The sequence below is a fragment of the Eubalaena glacialis genome, chromosome 1 (genome assembly GCF_028564815.1).
Source record: "Eubalaena glacialis isolate mEubGla1 chromosome 1, mEubGla1.1.hap2.+ XY, whole genome shotgun sequence".
Taxonomy (NCBI): Eukaryota; Metazoa; Chordata; class Mammalia; order Artiodactyla; family Balaenidae; genus Eubalaena; species Eubalaena glacialis.
In genome coordinates, this window is record NC_083716.1 from 33,291,570 (window position 1) to 33,310,530 (window position 18,961).

At 36.9% G+C, this 18,961-nt stretch overlaps 1 protein-coding gene across 6 annotated transcripts in view; it reads right to left on the reverse strand.

The window, feature by feature from the left end:
• The window catches only part of TBC1D12 (TBC1 domain family member 12), a 120,692-nt gene that overhangs the window by 50,780 nt on the left and 50,951 nt on the right, over positions 1-18,961 (reverse strand). The window lies entirely within an intron of this gene.

The window sequence follows — 18,961 nt, forward strand, 5'->3', positions numbered from 1 at the left end:
AAATTGCTAAAAGCAGAAATGAAAGTGGGACATTACTACGAATAAGAAGTATATATGAATACTATGAACAACTGTTCACAAATCAAATAACTTAGGTGAAATGGAAAAATTTCTAGAAATATACACATACTACCAAAACTGACTCAAGAAACAGAAAATCTGGGGCTTCCCTGGTGGCGCAGCGGTTGGGAGTCTGCCTGCCAATGCAGGGGACACGGGTTCGAGCCCCGGTCTGGGAAGATCCCACATGCCACGGAGCGGCTGGGCCCGTGAGCCACAATTGCTGAGCCTGTGCGTCTGGAGCCTGTGCTCCGCGACAAGAGAGGCCGCGACGGTGAGAGGCCCGCGCACTGCAATGAAGAGTGGCCCCCGCTTGCCGCAACTAGAGAAGGCCCTCGCACAGAAACGAAGACCCAACACAGCCATAAATAAATAAATAAAAATTTAAAAAAAAAAGAAACAGAAAATCTAAATAGACTTATAAGTAAGGAGATTGACTCAACAATCAAAAACCTCCTAACAAAGAAAAGCTGAGGACCAGATGGCTTCACTGGTGAAATCTAACAAATACTGAAAGAAGAATACCAATTTTTCTCAAACTCTTCTAAAAAACTGAAGAGGAGAGGAGTTACTCAGTTTTCCTGGGTCTCTCCCATGTATACATATTATTAAATTTTTGTTTGATTTTCTGTTAATCTCTTATGTCAATTTAATTCTTAGATCAGCCAGAGGAATTCAGAAAGGTAGAGGAAAATTTCTTCCTCCCCGACAGCTCCTTCAAGATTGTTTTAATGTTTTTCCCACTCATCTGTTGTATATTCTTTTTTTTTTTAAATTTATTTTATTATTTTGGCTGCGTTGGATCTTCGTTGCTGCCCATGGGCTTTTCTATAGCTGTGGGAGCAGGGGCTACTCTTCATTGCGGTGTGCAGGCTTCTCATTGCGGTGGCTTCTCCTGTTGTGGAGCACGGGCTCTAGGCACAAGGGCTCAGTAGTTGTGGCTCGCGGGCTCTAGAGCGCAGGCTCAGTAGTTGTGGCTCATGGGCTTAGTTGCTCCGCGGCATGTGGGATCTTCCCAGATCAGGGCTTGAACCCATGTCCCCTGCATTGGCAGTTGGATTCTTAACCACTGTGCCACCAGGGGAGCCCTGTATATTCTTGCTATGTTTATTTCTAGTATTTTATTTCTATTGATATTGAAAAATGGTACTTTCTCTTCCATATATCTACTAATGGTTGCTGTATATATAATAGCTATTAACTTTTATATTTTAACTTTATATCCTATTACTTTATTGAATTATCTTACTTTCCATTTATTCTCATGGATTATACGGGAACATAGTCATATTACCTGCAAATAAAAGGTTTTACTCTTTACAAGTCTTTCAATCTAATGTTGTCATTGTGCTAGCTAATACCTTCAGTACGATCTGAAAACAGTATGGTGAAAGTGGACTCATTTTCTTGTTAACTTTAAGGGAATCCTTCCAAAAAAAAACAAAAACAGAAACAAAAAACCCCAAAAAACAAAAAACTAAAGAGCAGAGAACACTTACTAACTCATTCTATGAGGTCAGCATCACCCTGATACAAAGCCATACAAAGACACTAGAAAAAAGAAAACTACAGACCAAATTCCTCAAAAATCCTCACCAAATACCAACATACAGAATTCAGCAGCTATTATAAGGATTATACACCATGACCAAGTGGGACTTACCCCAGAATGCAAGGGTAGCTCAACATATTAAAATTAATCAAGGTAATTCATCATAGTAATAGAATAATGGGTAAAACCATATGATCATGTCCATTGACATAGAAAAAACATTTGACAAAATCTGACTCTTTCATGACAAAAACACTCAATAAACCAGGAATAGAAGGGAACTTCCTCAACATACTGAAGACCATATATGAAAAATCCACAGCTATCATCATACACAGTGATGAAGGACTGAAAGCTTTTCCCCTAAGATCAAGAACAAGGCAGGGATGTCCACTTTTGCCAATTCTACTCAACATAATAATAGAGCAATCAGGCAAAAAAAGAATAAAAGGCAACCGAATTGGAACGGAAGATGTAAAGTTATCTCTTTTCACAGATGACATGATCTTATATGTAGAAAATCTTAAAGGATTCACATCAAAAAACTGTTAAGAGCTAATTTGTGAATTCAGCAAAGTTGCAGAAACACACAAAATAGGGTTGTGTTTCTATACACTAGCATGAACAACCCAAAAAAGAAATTAAGAAAACAATTCCTTTTACAATAGCATCAAAAAGAATACTTAGTATTAAATTTAACCAAGGAAGTGAAAGATTTGTACACCAGAAACTATAAAACCCTGCAAAAAGAAATTGAACAAGACCTAAAAAAATGGAAAGCATCCCATGTTCATAGACTGGAAGACTTTATATTGTTAAGCTGACACTACTACTCAAAGCAATATACAGATTCAGTATAATACCTATCAAAATCCCAATAGCATTTTTTGCAAACATAGAAAAACCCATCCTAAAATTTATAAAGAATATCAATGGATCTCAAATAGTCAAAACAATCTTTAAAAGGAACACAAATTTGGAGTACTCACATTTCTTGATTTCAAAACTTACTACAAAGCTACAGTAATCAAAACCTTGTGGTACTGGCAAAAGGACAGACATACAGAATAACGGAATAAAATAACACAGAAATAAACTCTCACAAATGTGGTCAACTGATTGTCAACAAGGGTGCCAAGGCAATTTAATGGGGAAAGGACAGTCTTCGAAGAAATGGTGCTGAGAAAACTGGATATCCACATGCAAAAGAATGAAGTTGGATCCTTACCTTATAAACAATAATTATCTCAAAATGTATCAAAGAACTAAATTTAAGTGCCAAAACTGTAAAATTCTTAGAAGAAAATGTATAGGCAACTCCTCATTACCTTGGATTCAGCAATGATTTCTTATTTAAGCATGGTACCAAAAGCACAGGCAACAAAAGAAAAAAATAAATTGGACTTCATTAAAATTAAAAATTTTGTGCATCAGAGGACACCATAAGAGAGTGAAAAGACAACTCACAGAACAGGAGAAAATAATTGCAAATCATACACTGGATAAGGGTCTAGTATCCAGAATATCCAAAGAGCTCTTACAACTTAAAAAAAAGAAAATCCAATTAAAAAATGGGCAAAGGACTTGAATAGACATTTCTCCAAAGAAAATCTATAAATGGCCATTAAACACACTTGAAAAAATACTCTATTGAGTGTATTCATCAGTCATTAGGAAAATGCAAATCAAAACCACAATTAGGGACTTCCCTGGCGGTCCAGTGGTTAAGACTCCACTGGAGGGGGCACAGGTTCAATCTCTGGTTGGGGAACTAAGATCCCCCATGCCGCATGGTGCAGCAAAAAAAAAAAAAGGTGCTGCAAGGATTCAGGAAAACGGAACCCCTGGTGGGCATATAAAACGGTGCAGCCACTATGGAAAACATTTCCGCAGTTGCTCAAAATGTTAAACACAGAATTTCTACATGACCCAGCAATTCTACTACTAGGTATAGACCCAAAAGAACTGAAAACAGGTGTTCAAACAAAAACATGTACACCCATGTCCATTGCTGCATTATTCACAGTAGACAAAAGGTGAAAATAACCCAAGTGTCCATCAACAGATAACTGAATAAACAAAATGTGGCATATACTTATGTTATGGACTGAATTCTGTCTCCCCAAAATTCATATGTTGAAACTCTTAACTCTCAGTTCTTTAGAAGGTGACTGCATTTTGAGATATGGCCTTTAAAGAAGTAATTAAGTTTTATTTTATTATTTTTTTAATTAATTTATTTTATTTTATTTATTTTTGGCTGCATTGGGTCTTCGTTGCTGTGCGTGGGTTTTCTCCAGTTGCGGCGAGCGGGGGCTACTCTTTGTTGCGGTGCGTGGGCTTCTCATTGCAGTGGCTTCTCTTGTTGCAGAGCACAGGCTCTAGGCGCACAGGCTTCAGTAGTTGCAGCTCGTGGGTTCTAGAGCACAGGCTCAGTAGTTGTGGCCCACGGGCTTAGCTGCTCCGCTGCATGTGGGATCTTCCTGGACCAGGGCTCGAACCCGTGTCTCCTGCGTTGGCAGGTGGATTCTTAACCATTGCACCACCAGAGAAGCCCAGTAATTAAGTTTTAATGAGATCATATGGGTAGCCTCTTCCAATCTGATTGGTGTACTTAAAAAAGAGGAAGAAACACCAGGGAGGTACAGCAAACAAAACAAGGTCATGTGAGGACACAGAGAGAAGGCAGCCATTCACAACTTAGCAGAAAGGCCTCAGAGAAAAATAAACCTTCAGACACTTTGATCTTAGACTTTCAGCCTCCAGAACTATAAGAAATAACATTTCTGTTGTTTAAGCCACCCAATCTCTGTATGTTTTTATGGCAGCCCCAGCAAAATAATACAGCATACAATAGAATATTATTCAGCCATAAAAAGAAATGAAGTTCTGATACATGTATGAATGAACCTTGAAAACATTGCACTAAATGAAATAAGCCAGATAAAAAGGAACTAATATTATATAATTCCACTTATGTAGTATATCTAGAATAGGCAAATTCAGAGAAAGAGAAAGAAGTTACCAGGGACTGGGAAAAAAGGGAGAATGAGGAGTTCTTGCTTAATGGGTATCTGTGTGGGATGATGAATAGTTCTGGAAATGGATAATGGTCATAGATGTACACACTGCGAGTGTACTTAATGCCACTGAATTGCACAGTTGTACATTAAAATATGGTTAAAATGATAAGTTGTATATTTTACAATTAAAAAAGACATCAAGAAAGTAACAAGATAAGCCAAATATTGAGAGAAAATATTTGCACCACATATATCTGAGAAAAAACTTCTGTCCAGACAGTATAAAGAACTCTTACAGCTCCATACGACAAACAACCCAGTTTAAAAACGGAAAGAGATCTGAATAGACAGTTTACCAAAGAAGATAATTTAAAAGCTAGTAAGTCACATGAAAAGTTGTTCAACATCATTAGTCATCAGGCAAATGCAAATCAAAACCACGAGATACCACTTCACACCTCAAAAATAGCTATAATAAAAAAACACAGACAATATGAAGTATGAAGAAAAACAACCCTTATACTCTGCTGGTGAGAATGTTAAATGGTGCAGCCATTTTGGAAAACAATTTGGCAGGGTTTTGTTTTTTTTTTTAAGTTAAACATAAATTTACCATACAACCAAACAATTCCACTCCTAGGTATCTACCCAAGAGAAATGAAAACATAAATCCGCACAAAGGCTTGCACAGGAATGTTAACTGCAGCATTATTCATAATAGCCAAAATGTGAAGACAAGCTAATATCCATTAACTACTGAATGTATAAACAAAATGTGATATATCCATGTAATGAAACACTATTCGGCAATAAAAAGGAACAGGACGACTGGTACATGCTACAACGTGGATGAACTCAAAAATATTGTGCTCAATGAAAGAAGTCAGATGTATAAGACTGTATGCTGTATAATTCTATTTATATGAACTGTGCAGAAATGGCTAATCTATAGAGACAGAAAGTAGATCAGTGGGGATGAGAATGGGAATTGACTGCAAATGGACACAAAGGATCTCTTTGGTGTGATGGAAATGTTCTACAACTACACTGTTGTACTGTGGTGATAGCTGCACGACTGTATAAATTCAATGATAAATATTGAACTGTACACTTAATGGGTGAATTTTATGGTATGTAAACTATACCCCTACAAAGCTACTAATTAAAATACTATTAGACTAACAATCAAACAGAGTATTAACACTGCCAAAAGTTGGTTTTCTGTCAAGTTTAGTAAAAAAGACAAAATTTCCAGGAGATTTAGCCCAAAAAAGACAACAGAAATAAATTAGGAACAAAGAAAAAGGTATAAAATCAGATAACAGTAAAAAAAAAAAAAAAAATTTTTTTTTTTTTTTTTGGCTGTGTTGGGTCTTCATTGTTGTGCACGGGATTTCTCTAGTTGTGGCAAGCGGGGGCTACTCTTCGTTGCGGTGCGCAGGCTTCTCATTGTGGTGGCTTCTCTTGTTGCAGAGCACGGGCTCTAGGCACGCGGGCTTCAGTAGTTGCAGCATGCGGGCTCAGTAGTTGTGGCTCACAGGCTCTAGAGCGCAGGCTCAGTAGTTGTGGTGCACGGGCTTAGTTGCTCTGCGGCATGTGGGATCTTCCCGGACCAGGGCTCGAACCCGTGTCCCCTGCATTGGCAGGCGGATTCCCAACCCCTGTGCCACAAGGGAAGCCCTACAGTAAAAATTTTAAAGGCAAGAGAATACTATGAACAACTCTTTGCCAATAATTTAGAACATTCTGATAAAATGGACAGGTTTATGGAAAAATATGACTTACCAAAACAGACTCAGAAGAAATAGAAAATATCAGTAGTCCCAAACTATTTGAAAAACTGAAACAACAGTTAAAACCCCCTACCTCCCCCCAAAAAAATCGGGCATGAAAAGCTTTACATGAAAGTTCTACCAAATTTTTAAGATAGATATTGCACCAATATTGTATAAAATATTTTAGTGAATGAGAACAATCCTTAATTAAATTTGTAAAGCCACTGGCAAACACAGACAAGAAGAGCTTAAGAGAGTAAAATTACAGAATAATCTAACTCATGAACATAGAAACAAAAGTCCTAAACAAAATATTGGCAAACTAAATATAATCTTGTATAACACAGATAAATACATCATGACTAGGTTGGATTTGCCTCAGAAATGCAAAGGTAGTCAAACATTACAAGGTCTTAAATGTTCTTCAATACATAAACAGAAAAGAGAGAAAAGCTGTATGATAACCTCAATAAATGGAGCTGAAAAAAAATGGTAAAATTAAATATTTCATTCATGATAGAAGCTTTTGTAAAAGACCTAGAACTTCCTCAACTTAATAAAGGACACTTACTAAAAACCTACAGTAAATGTCATTCTTAATAAAATGCCAAAAACATATTCTTTTGAAATCAGGAATAAGACAAGGATGCCACTATCCCCATTTCTATTCAACACTGTCCTGAAAATCTTAGTGCAATAAGCAAGAAAGAGAAATAAAAGGTATAAGGATTGGAAAAGAAGAGCAAAAATCATCATTCATGAAAACATGAAAGTTTGTATTAAAGACTCAAGAATCTACCATCAAATTAGTTTAGCAAATGGTTAGCTGTAAGATCAAAAAACAAAACCCAATGGACGCAACTAGAGATTATCATACTCAGTGAAGTCAGTCAGAAAGAGAAAGACAAATACCATATGATATCACTTATGTGTGGAATCTAAAATATGGCACAAATGAACCTATCTATGAAACAGACTCACAGACACGGAGAACAGACTTGAGGTTGCCAAAGCGGAGAAGGGGAGGGAGAGGGATGGACTGGGAATTTGGCGTTGGTAGATGCAAACTATTACATTTAGAATGGATAAACAACAAGGTCCTACTGTATAGCACAGGGAACTATATCTAATCTCCTGGGATAAACCATAATGGAAAAGAATGTTAAAAATAAGAACGTCTCTATGTGTACAACTGAGTTACTGTGCTGTACAGCAGAGATTTGGCACAGCACTGTAAATCAACCAAACTTCAATTTAAAAAAAACAAACCAATTTTGACTTTGTATCCATCAACAACAGCTAGGAATGAAAAAGTCCAAGGAGATACAATAGCAACAAAATATAAAGTATCTGGGAATAAGTCTAACTGAAGTTTTCTAAGACCTTTATGGAGAAAAGATACAATCATCCTGAAACACATTTTTAAAAGACCTAATCAAATAGACAGCTTATATTTATAGAAAGGAAGATGCTATCATAAAACTATCAATTCTCCCCAAATTTATCTATAGATTCCATGCAATCCCCATCATAAGTCCAACAAGGTATTTGAAGAACTTGAAAAAACAACTTTAAAATTTATATTAAAGACTAAAAGGCCAAAAATAGCCAAGACACTTTGAAGAAGAAAAGGGTAAGGCTGACTTACCCTACCAGATATTCAAATTTATTAAGACTATCATTTTTAAGATAGCATGGTATTGGCCCAGGGATAAAGAAACTGATCAATGGAAAAAAGAATACACAACTCAGAAACACACCCAAGCATAAATGGAAACAGGCAGTAATGCAGATCAGTGAGTAAAGGATAGATCATTTAATAAGTGGTGCTGGGACCTTTGGCTATCAATGTGGAGAAAAGGAAATTGGATCCCTACCACCTACCACACATAAGAGTCAGTTTTCAATGGATTAAATAGTTATAGCAAACTTCTAGAAGTTTTAGAAATACAGGAGAATATTTTTATAATCTCACAGTAGAGAAGAATCTAAAAGCAAGACCCAAAAGCACTAATCATTTTTAAAAACTGGATAAAAATCACCAACATTAAAATTAAGGACTTCTGTTCAAAGGCACTATAGAGAAAGTATACAAATTTGGAGGAGAAACTCCAAAACACATAAATGACAAACGAATGGTATACAGAAAATATAAAGAACTCCAACTAATCATTTTCATAAAAGACAAACTAATAGAAAAACAGATAAAAGCTATTGCACAAAGAGGGAAAACAAACAACAAATAAAGAAACCTATTGAAAGATATTTAGCCTCATTGGTAATAAGTGAGCTCACAAACCAAAACCAGAATAACATTTTATGTACACTGGACTGGCAAAAACTAAGAAATCTGATAATACCAAATTTAGATGGAAAGGAACACTGCGAGGAATTTACGTTGATGTAATCACATTTGTTCCAGTTGCATACACTACACTACAATCTAGGATTATACTTCTAGCTACAGACTCTACAGAAAGTTCTGGACAGTGCACTAGAAGACATATAAAAGAACATTCAAGGCAACACCGTTCAAAAGAGCAAAAACCTTTTAACAATTCAAAGACCCACTGACAGAAGAATAGAAAACTTAAGTTGTGCTGTATTAGTAAATGTAATATTATTCCATAGTGAAAATGAACCAAAGCTAAATCCATCAACATAGATGAATCTTAAAAACAATGCTGAGTTTAAAAACAAGGGCCGGGCGGCGGGGGTGGGGGACGGGACAAGATGAAGAGTTCACACAGTATATCATTTTTATAAAGCTCAAAAACAATAAAATAATAACAAAAATAATGTGGCAAAAATTAGTCCTTAAAACACCAAGGGAATTCAGGACAGTTGCTACATCTTAGGGGTGAGCAGGATAGTAAGACACTCATAGGTAGTATATTAGATACTGTAATCACTACCAAACACATTCTCATTTGAAAAACTAGAGGCTATACATATCAATACTGTATATTATACCTCTATAAGTTACAGAACAGAACTCTTTAAAAATCACAACCAAGGGGCTTCCCTGGTGGCGCAGTGGTTAAGAATCCGCCTGCCAATGCAGGGGACACGGGTTTGAGCCCTGGCCCGGGAAGATCTCACATGCCGCGGAGCAACTAAGCCCGTGCGCCACAACTACTGAGCCTGTGCTCTAGAGCCTGCAAGCCACAACTACTGAGCCCACATGCCACAATTACTGAAGCCCAAGCGCCTAGAGCCCATGCTCCGCAACAAGAAAAGCCACCGCAACGAGAAGCCCGCACACCGCAACAAAGAGTAGCCCCCGCTCGCTGCAACTAGAGAAAGACCGCGCACAGCAATGAAGACCCAATGCAGCCATAAATAAATAAATAAATAAATAAATAAATAAAATCATAGCCAAAATGCCAAATATACACAAATTTTTGAGTAAAGACTCTTAGAAATTATTCTGCATCATTAAAAAAAAAGTTATGCATGTATGTATGTGTTTATGTGCAAAATTAATTTACAAGAATATTTTGGACTTCCAAAGTTAAAATCCAGGAATACTAACTACTTAAATCAAACAACAGTAGGTCTTTCAATGGATGTAGTTTCTGAAGAATCTTGCTATGACTGGCAGGGATACAAAGGAAAAAAGCAAAAAACAAATAGATGGCCTCCACAATAAAAAGTGTGGTTCCAATATGTATTATAGCACAATATTACAATGATGATAAGTTCAGAATGAAGTTTAAACTCTCATTAAGTCATAAAAACAAACCAAAGCTAAATACCTTATATTTACATATCCAGTAACTTTGGTTATTATAAGAGATTTCCATAAAAGAAATACGAACCCACAGGTATCCAATTGCAAAGAAAGGCCATCAGATAATGTTTCACATTAATTTCTTATGCCACTAAGAAATTTTGGATTGGGTTTTCAGGTTATCCCTTGCCACAAAAACTATTTATAATGTAGCTAAATGGCATATACATCTGCAATGAAAAATTTTAAATATTGTTACAAATACACAGAATTATATTAGAACAGCATTACAGATCAAATGGGCTTCTACTCGTTAGCCTACAAAGAGAAATACCACTTTATTAAATCTGAAGCAGAAAACACAATGAAAAGGTACATAAATAGACTAAAAATGTGCCATACTCTGTCCTTCTTCTCATGCCCAATCCTTTGTCCCTCCTAATCCACCATCAGGGGACTGGGAAAGTTGAGGTCCCAATACAAATAAATATGTAGGACTAGACTCCTCACCATCACCTTTTCAAACCAAAGAGTCTCTCTCTCTCTCTCTCTCTCTCCCCCTCCTTCGTCCACCCCTTTTTCCTATCCCCCACCCCCCAAGACAGTCAAAGTTCTTAAATTTAAAGCAACACTAAAGGTTTCTTTGCAAAACAAACTAAATGTGTTCAAGCACCCACACCTGAAAGAGGACAATTCTTTCTCTCTGAATTCTGGAGGTAGAGCTGGACTGTATGAATGAGATTTACACGGCAGTGTTGAGAGAGAGGGTCATTCATTCTGTCCGTTTCACGTTTCAGGGGAAGGGCAGGGCAGAGGGACACTCCTAGCTTCTCTTTTCCCCCTTATCCATCCCCAGTTGAGGGGATAAAATTCTGGTGACAGACATTGCTGCCAAACAGCAGAGAAGATACAGTCTGCTCTACTTTTCTAATACGCAGGTCATTTCCTCTGCACCCCTCTGCCCCCCACCTCCACAGGAAAGGCCTGCTGTGCTAGCGACTAGCTGGATACATTTAATTCAGTTGAAGAATCAGGAGGCACACTGCACCCAAAGGCATGTCTTTCAACCCAGATTTCATGAGTATGATGTTTTGAGGTCTTATTTGTCTGTGTCCATATCTTTTTCTCAACTGATTCCAAACCCAGATGGGCTGATAAACAGGTGTTCTCCCCAAACCCCAAAAGTCAAATTTTTATAAGTTGAAAGGTGTCTTATTGCTTCAGATATACTGGAAATATTAAAAACTATGTTTTCTTGTTCGGGTTTTTTTTTTTTCATTCTGTGACACATTTTGTCAGTATATATAAGGAATAGGGAATGGTAGTGGTAATCCATCTTTCCCCCATTAAAGTCACTCTCCACTCCAATCAACACTATGTTCACATACACAACCATCTACACACACAGAGATACAAACACACTATCTTCCATTCTCTCCACTAACTTGTGTCCACTCTTCATAACAAAAAGAAATTGAGAAAATCTGTTGCACCAGATAAGAAACAGCACCAGCTGAGAAACAGCAGTTCAATGTTTCTCTATTGCTGAAAACATAAAGAAAAAAAGAGACACACCAAGAAAAAACTGATGCGGGGATTAGAAGAGAAAGAGGAAGGAAAAAAAAAAGGCCAAGACTTCTCTTTAGTGGTTTTTATAATAAAGGTTGATGAATGGCTCTTGATTGTTAATACTTGCTTCACTTATCTGTGTCTGTTTCATTTTTCTAAGATTTCTTCATTTCTTTTACCGCACTGAAAGAGTTACAGATGATATAAAAGAGTCAGACCACTTGCATACTACACCTTATTAAAGGATAAAGCTAACCAAAAAGGGGCAAAACTCATTCACACCATGTAAGTTCTCTGCTCATCATTTCTAAAGTAGAATCTCCAGTACTTGGGTCTTTAAGAATTGGCAAACCTACTTATATATCTGAGTAAAAGACATGTAAACTCCATATTTTCTCAGATTGTGGAATCTAACACAGCTACAGAAAACTCTAACTACCGAATCCTGAACCTTCTTACTGCCAATAATATTGTCACCGCCAACAAAACAAAACAAAACAAAAAACACTGTTTTTGCCTAACATTTACATATATATAACTATTTTAACATTTTAGATTCATTAGATAAATTCTAATCATCACTTAAATGTAGTTGTACATTAAAAAGGGGTTAGAATACTTTTCCAAACAGGAAAAAATTCAACTTTAATCAAGAGAGTAAAATCAGCTTGAAAAACTAGAAATCATAATCTGATCTTCAAACTCTGTCTCAGCAGAAGTTGGACCTCTGAAAACACAGCAGTTTCCTGGACTTTGTACTTAAGTTTCCCCAAAGTATAACAGAAGGCCAAAAAGAAAACATTATCTAGTGAACATGGAATGCCACAGTGACCACATAATTAATTCAAAGAAGTATAAGTACTGTCTCTTTAAAACGCGGTACTTTGTCTGCCCTTGAGTATTTTGGATTAAAGATCTGGCATGAAGATTACTTACATTCTTTCCAAACCTCAATCATTTTTCACTTGAAAAAGACTTTCAGCTGACTATAATGCAAAAAAAAAAAAAAAAAAAGTGGTTTTTTTGCTTTGTTTTGTTTTTTGCCAGATAGGCTATTTTTTTAATTCCAAGAATTTTCTTTTTCAGGTCATTTATGGATTTTGTCTTTGTCATTATTACAAACCCTAAAAATCAAAAAATAATAGAGAATTTTATTTAATACACACTGCTTAATTAACCTAAGTATTGCCATAGATCAGGACTATCAGAAAAGGACAGAATTCAGTATCATTTATTCTTTGTCAAAAAACCCCAGAATTTCAATGCTGAAAGTAAGGTTATAATTTTTTTTAAGTACTTCAGAGCTGCCAGGGGCCTCAACTGTAACCAGGTCAAAGGTTCGTCATCAAGAATCAGTGAACCTGGGACTTCCCCGGTGGTGCAGTGGTTAAGAATCCGCCTGCCAGTGCAGGGGACACGGGTTCAAGCCCTGGTCCGAGAAGATCCCACATGCTGCAGAGCAACTAAGCCCGTGCGCCACAACTAACTGAGCCTGCGCTCTACAGCCTGTGCGCCACAACTACTGAGCCCACGTACCACAACTACTGAAGCCCGTGCGCCTAGAGCCTGTGCTCTGCAACTAGAAGCCACTGCAATGAAAAGCCTGCGCACCACAACAAAGAGTAGCCCCTGCTCGCCGCAACTAGAGAAAGCCCGTGCGCAGCAAGGAAAACCCAACGCAGCCAAAAAAAAAAAAAGAATCAATGAACCTACATGAACAGGGTAGAGGAGGTCCATGAGCCTCCTCAAACTGTATGCACAATTTGAAGTAAATGATGTACTCACGAACATTTTTCTTGGGCAACTGTCTATAGCTTTCATCAAATGCTCCAAGTATTCAGTGTGCCACCCCACCACCCTCAAGAAAGGTTCACGAGCCACTTCCCAAGGTCACATCAATAGTAAGTGTTGGAGCCAGATCTCTTCACACAGTTCCTCTTCTTTTTAATCACACTTATCTTGTTCATGTCCTCCACAAAACAATCAAGACACAAGAGCTTCACAACTATGCCTATTCTCTTTCATCCTACACATTGCCAAAATGCTTCTTGATATTCATTTAAACAGTTCAAATACATAAATTATTTTCTTCTTTCTCCTGTGTTCATGTCAGCAAGTTACCTTATGGTATATCTTATTTCTTTTAGTAAATAAGTTTCAGGCAATATCTTACTGATAGAGATCTTTTTATTCTTTTCTTGCATGGGAAAACAATTGAATACAATTAAGGGGGGGAAAGGTAATTATAAAAATATTCTTGCTTTTCTGCTACATACTAATTACATCATGTATCAAAGGCCTCATGAAGAGGAACTCCGTTGCTTTAAGCCTAGTGTAGTACCTAAGACATTCAGAGGAAAGACAGAAACCACTAGAACAAAAGAGGAAGGATACAGTTAAGAACTTTTAGGAGAACATGAGCAGTAACAAAGAACAACATCAGCAAAATATGAGCAAAATATTCCAGTCACCAGGAGATAAGACATCTTTTAACCTCTAAGAGAAAGTTTGGGGGACTTCCCCGGTAATTCAGCGGTTAGGAATCGGCGCTCTCACTGCCATAGCCCTGGGTTCAATCCCTGGTCAGGGAATTAAGACCCTGCAAGCTGCACAGTGTGACCAAAAAATAAAAAAAGAGAGAAAGTTGGGAAAGAAAAGCATGATAACAGATAATGATGAATAAAATTAGCCACGTGTGAATACTTATCCACTAATGCCTCTTATATAAATAAAACTATGTTAGTGTTTTTGTTTACAATAAAAGATATCTTTTCATGTATTTAATCTTCATAATCAATACACGGTTTTGGGGGGGTGATAAAAATGTTCTAAAATTGTGGTGATGGTTGCGCAACTGTGAATTGAGTAAAATTCACTGAATTGTACACTTTAAATGGATGAGTTGTATGGTATGTGAATTATATCTCAAAAAAGCTATTATTTTTTTAAGTGAAAAAAAATCAAAAGTGACAATATGTAAAGACCAAGTGGGATGTATTTCAAGAATGCAAGGCTCATTCAATACTCAAAAGTCAATCAATGAACATACCCTTGTAAAGCAATTATACTCCAATTAAGACGTTTAAAAAAAAAAAATCAATGTAATTCACCATCTTAACAGTCTAAAGAAGAAAAAACACATGACCATATCAACTTATGCATTTAATAATATCCTAAATCCATTCTTGATTAAAAAAAATAAACAGAAAACTAGGAATAGAAGTTCTCTGGCTTAGTTAAGGGCATCTACAAAAATAACCTACAGCCAACATCATATTTAAATGTGAAAGACCAAATGTGTTGAAGATTGGAAACAAGAATGTCTGCTCTCATCACTCCCCTCAAAATCATAATGAAAATCCTAGCCAGTACAGTAAGGGAAGAAAAATAAGTGTTACAGATTGGAAAGGGAAAAATTAAATTTTCGCTATTTGCAGACAACAATATTGTCTACATAAGCAATCCCATGGAATCCACAGAAAAGCTCCCAGAGCTAGTAAGTAAGTTTACCAGGGTTACAGGATATAAGGAAAACAAAAATCAATCATATTTCTATATAGTACTAGCAGTGAATAATTAGAAACTGAAATTTAAAAAAATATATTATTTACAATAGCTCCAAAAAATATTAGATATTTAGATATGAATCTAAGAAAACATGAGCAGGATGTGTATGCTGAAAGCTACAAAACTCTGATAAGGGAAATAAAAAAAGACCAAAATTATAAACAGAGAAATATACTGTGTTCCAGGTATGGAAGATTCAACACAGTAAAGATGTTAATTCTCCCCAAGTTACTTAACAAAGATTATCTGTAAATATAGATAAGCTGATTCTAAAATTGATGTAGCAAGGCAAAGGAAGTAGAATAGCCAAAACGATTTTGAAAATTTATCTAGTTGTCATTTTCTGCATTAGAATGTGAGCTCTATGATGTTGCCAATGCATTAGACTGTGAGTGCTGTGTTCACCATTGTATCCTAGTGCTGTGCTTGCACACATAAACGAAAGTCTGCTAATTTGGGGGCTACAGAGAAAAAAATAACTGTTATCCTTAAATTAGCTGTCTTATCCTTTCATGCCTGCTATAACAACAACAAAAAAAACACATAGACTTGCTGGTTTATAAACAAAAGAAACTTCTTTCTCACAGTTATGGACGCTGGGGAAGTTTAAGATCAAGGCACTGGCAGATTCAGTGTCTGCTGAGAGACGGCTTCCTGGTTCACAGACCGTAGTCTTTTCACTGTGTCCTCACACGGCAGAAGGCACAAGAGAGCTCACTGGGCCTCTTTTATAAGGGCACTAATCCCATTCATGAGGTCTCCACACTCATGACCTAAGCACCTGCCAAAGGCTCCACCTCCAAATAGTATCACACTGGGGATCAGGTTTCAACATATGAATTTTAGGGGGGACACAAACATTCAGTCTATAACACTAGTCTAATGGAAGAGTGCAGTCTGGGGAGCTATTATTTCTATGAACCTTTCTCCCCATAAGCCACTTCTTCTATAAATCATTCTCTCATACTTTTCACTTTCTACCTTAAATACTGATCTGAATGCTACTTTTAAACTATAAGTGCATTGAGAAGAGGATTTGTATAACTTTCACAGTACCCTGCATATAAGGTATTTAAACACTCAGTAAATTTTTACTTTTTAAACTAACACAATAAAAATTGGCTGTCTTTATTTTGGCATACAGTCCTACAAGTTTTACCACATGTATAGATTTGTGTAACTACCACCACAGTCGAGGTAATGAACACTTGGATCACCCCGAAAAAACTCCATCATGTTACCTCTTTGTCGTTACCCCTCCCTCCACTGGCAACCTCTGTAAAGCACTGAAATGAGCCTGAAGATGGACTTACAAGCCAGATTCAGTGCCAGAGGAATAAATATTGCTTCCCTCATCTCATGCTCCCTGCTAGTATCAACATCGTAAGCATTTATGTTTGCAATGTGATCATCACTGGATTTACCAGAAAGGCTTTATTCTAGCTCATTCTTTTCCGGCTATACAGTCTGTGCTCAAATATTCTTGCTGAATGAACAAGGGAGGATTCAGACAAACAGAAAATTAGAGGAGGAGAATGACATATATCTCATTCTGGCTAGAATAAACTTCAAAGCACAAGCAGAAAAGAATACAGCATTTCATTTCTTGCCCCCAAATCCTTAACCCTCTCTAATATCCATGGAAAAGTTTTAATTTTTTATCCTAGCATTAAAGACTCTTTACAATTTGGACCCAAATTATTTTTCCAACATTATTTCCTACTACCCTTTTTACAACTAGGAGAAATACATGTGGCTTTAGCATACCTGCAACCCACTCCCCACTTCGACACTGCCTTTGCCCCAACCCTGACTGAAGCAGTAGCCCAAAGTGGCCATATTTGTATCTCATGGTCTTGACCCTCACTCAGTACTGATTAAATTGGACTGCTGATAAAACATGGACAAATTCATATGTAGGCTGAGACAATCAGATTCCCAGGATTTTTAAACTGAAGACTTAGAGATTGAGTCAAATGATGGTAAATGCTTGAACTGATAAATCATGTGCAGTTGGGACAGCTGTATAGGGCTTTTGCAGGTAGAAACCATGCACTGAACAGCCAAGAGGCAGAATAGAGATGAGAAAAACCAAGCATCCCCCGAAAGGCAGAGAAACCTTTATTCCAGGTACTCTGTAGCCCGGATATACTTTATTTTCTATCTTCAGAATGTGCACAAGATGCCTATTACATGCCTACAATAAACCCTCCTTCACTTAAGGTAGCTTAAGTTGGCTTCTGTTCCTTAAAACTAATGAACTCTAACACATTAGCCAAAATGTACTCTTTTTCACACATTCCCTACTTTCTTGCCTCTATGCTCTGGATAGCCACATACATCTTACCTTTTATAGTAAAAACTAAGTTGGTTACACATACTTAGAACTGTAATATACCAAATTTAAAACATTTCTAATATGGGGATATATGTATACATATAGCTGACTCACTTTGTTATACAGCAGCAACTAACACAACAATGTAAAGCAATTATACTCCAATAAAGATGTTAAAAAAAACAAAACATTTCTACTTTTGTACATAAAATGACACTATCAAGAAAGTATAAAGACAAGCCATAGAATAGGAGAAAATACGTAATTTGTTTCACTAATTAGAAAAGCAAAAGAAAATATTTACTTCACAAGTGGAAAAAGTATACTTCAAAACTGTCAACAGCATTAAGGCAATACTTATAAAGTTCAACATTTCTTTTACATTATAACACTGTCGGTTACAGATGCTGTATTATGGATTTTACCACAACCTATATAAGTTAGTCCTTTAAATATGGACTGTTTTGCAAACACCCTGTTAAAAAGAGTTGTAGGCTTCACCAAAATTGATACAGCTATACCTACTCAAAGATGACCAAATTCAAGGGTGACAGACCCCCAAGTCACTGACTTTATTTAATCCTTCAGAAGAGTACCAGAGGTGAAATAATTTATGCTTGTTTACATAAACCTCAACTATTTACACATTATGTGTCTAAATAATTTGCCTGGGCATGAATCTATTACATCTAGAATATTAGAGTACTTACTACAGTTAACATACAAGTGAACTTGCTTAGTTGGCTTCCTAATGTATTTCAGCTATGACTCCCCTCCAACGTTCAATTCTTCAGTCCTATCTTACGTTGGCCCAACTGATTTCTCTCCAACAGAAACATCCCTCAGAGAAAGGTACCAAAAATACTTCGAGAAATGATACTATTACTCCCAGAGTGATCACTCCAAAGGTTCCAATCATTTGACTATGTAAGTTCTCGTACTTTTTTAAAAGTTTTTAATCCAATAAATCTTTGTGTTCCTATATATGGCTCCATATATATAGTTCATATATATGGCTCTATGTCTCTTTGCAAAGACAAAAGAGCAAAAAAGACGTTTCAGGGCTTCCCTGGTGGCGCAGTGGTTGAGAATCTGCCTGCTAATGCAGGGCACGTGGGTTCGAGCTCTGGTCTGGGAAGATCCCACATGCCGCGGAGCAACTAGGCCCGTGAGCCACAACTACTGAGCCTGCGCATCTGGAGCCCGTGCTCCGCAACGAGAGGGGCCGTGATAGTGAGAGGCCCGCGCACCGCGATGAAGAGTGGCCCCCGCTTGCCACAACTAGAGAAAGCCCTTGCACAGAAACGAAGACCCAACACAGCCAAAAAAAAAAAAAAAAAAAAA